Here is a 2,236-nt window from a genome sequence, read left to right as displayed (position 1 = left end):
CTGTTTCAAGGGTCAACTATTCCGAAGATTAGTGGAAAGTCAAACCTCAACATTTAAAAGGCAGCAAAATTTGGCAGTTGAGAATAAAAAAGTGCAAAGCAATAAGAGAGCATGAATATTTCACATGCACAGAGAGCCTTTTTAGTGCCAAGTCTGTGAAGTGTGAAGTGTGCTCATCTTCTAAGTTCTAACGGTTTCCTTTGCCTTCCGTTGGACCACAATCTTTAACTTTAATTGCTTGGAAACTAGAAAGTACCCTCTGGTCAATTGTTTAGCATGAATAATTGAATATAGATCTCTAAAGCATAGTAATTAAAACCGACTTGTCAATATACTCGGTCAATATATTAGATTAATAATTTAATCGTGAATTATCAGTTAAATCTGTTAATTTAAAAATTTTTAATTTAATTTATAATAAAATTAGGTAATCGAATTTTTTTTAATCAACTTCCATCAAGTATCACTTATTATATGCGTATTTCATCGTCGTAGTTTTCTTTTTCTTTTCTTTTTTTGGTTGTCATAGTGTCTTATTTTAATTGTTTTACTCATTCTTTTTCTTTTTTATTCTATTTCATAGTTGTTTTCGTTGCTTTTCTATTTTTTATATATGTTTAAAAAATTAGCACATACAAATTTTAATTCACAATATAAAAAATTTGATACACAGTATAAAAATTTTAATATATAGTATAAATTTGTTTAAAAATTTATATGTACAAAATATTAATACCAAACCAACAAAATATACACATCACATAAATTTCAATGTGTAACTCATAAATTTTTAAAAAATCATATATCTAAAATATTGGCTCACTCTTGATCCAACCAATAATATTAAAAATTTATGTGTTATGTACAAAAATTTTATATTATATCAATAAATTTAAACGATATACAAAAAATTATATGCTATATTAATAAATTTATGTATTTTTTAATAATTTTTTTATTGACTTATACCAATTTAATTAGACATGATTACAAAAACATTTATACATATAATATCATTATTTAATTTAATATAAAAATATAATTTAATTACATCGATATAATATAATTTATAAAAAAAACAATATACTTAGCAAAAAAATAAAACAGGCTTCTTGTTCCATTCCTTATAAGATTCCTTGATTACCCTATTCTAAAATTTCATAAGCCTTTCAATAGATATATAAAAAATTTAATTAAAAATGACAGAGGACATCACTCTTAAAAATTTATAATAAATAAAAATTTATTAAAAATCAACTATTAAAGTATTTAATTTATCTAATTTTTTTTAAAAAATACATGCTGACATCATCAAACACATGCCTAGAGGAGGATAACTAGAACTTGTTTGGCTTGTTATACGGATTTTCTATAATCTTTTATACTAGTAAACTTAAAAGAGTTAGTGTTGACATGTTATTTTTTTAGTATTTTGAATTTTTTAAAATAAATTTTATTTTAAAAATTCAAAAGCTAAGTAATTTGGTGAGAATAATAAAAGAAGTTGGTAAAAATTTACTCTTTATTTTACTTCTTTTTCTATTTCTATTACTTTTTTATCCTTTCTTTCTTCTTCTATTTTTAAATTTTTATTGAAAAACTCAAATACCCTTTTCGGATTTTGAGTTTCTGCAAGAGGAATCAATCCATTCAAATGATGAGTATGTTCATCAGCTGAAGAATTTGTACAAGTCAGCTACAGCAGCATCTCCTATTTCTTTAACATTCTCTTCTGCCTCCATCAAACTCCATCGTAACCAACTCCAATTCACTTTTCTAACTTTGGCAGCACTAAACAAAAGAGAAAGGAACCGATCTGGACAACGCGATAGGAGAGAGGAGTCGAACCATCTTGGGCGGGACGTGATTACAGTGAGAAATCGAACCCACCTTGGCACGGTGCGAAGGTAGAGGAATTGAACCCATCTTAACTTGCTTATGATACCGCCAATTTCATACGTTATTCAACTTTGATTTGATTTCTTACTTCTCCGATCCTTGATTTTCTTCAAAATTTTGTTATTTTGTTTATTTTTTTCATTGTGTCCCTCCAATTTTCGATGATCAATATTTGTTAAAAGTGTTAGGTGATACTTGTGAGGGATTTCAATAATTGGGACAGAATCAAGAGTTTCAACTTATTGTTAAAAGGTATGATATTTTTACTAATTCATGATTTTCGGTGTGTTTTTTGTGAAAAAATGTGTTGCTTCCATAATTTTAGTAGTTGAAAAAG

Source organism: Arachis duranensis, chromosome 3 (assembly GCF_000817695.3).
Source record: "Arachis duranensis cultivar V14167 chromosome 3, aradu.V14167.gnm2.J7QH, whole genome shotgun sequence".
Taxonomy (NCBI): domain Eukaryota; kingdom Viridiplantae; phylum Streptophyta; class Magnoliopsida; order Fabales; family Fabaceae; genus Arachis; species Arachis duranensis.
This window is presented reverse-complemented; position numbering follows the sequence as displayed.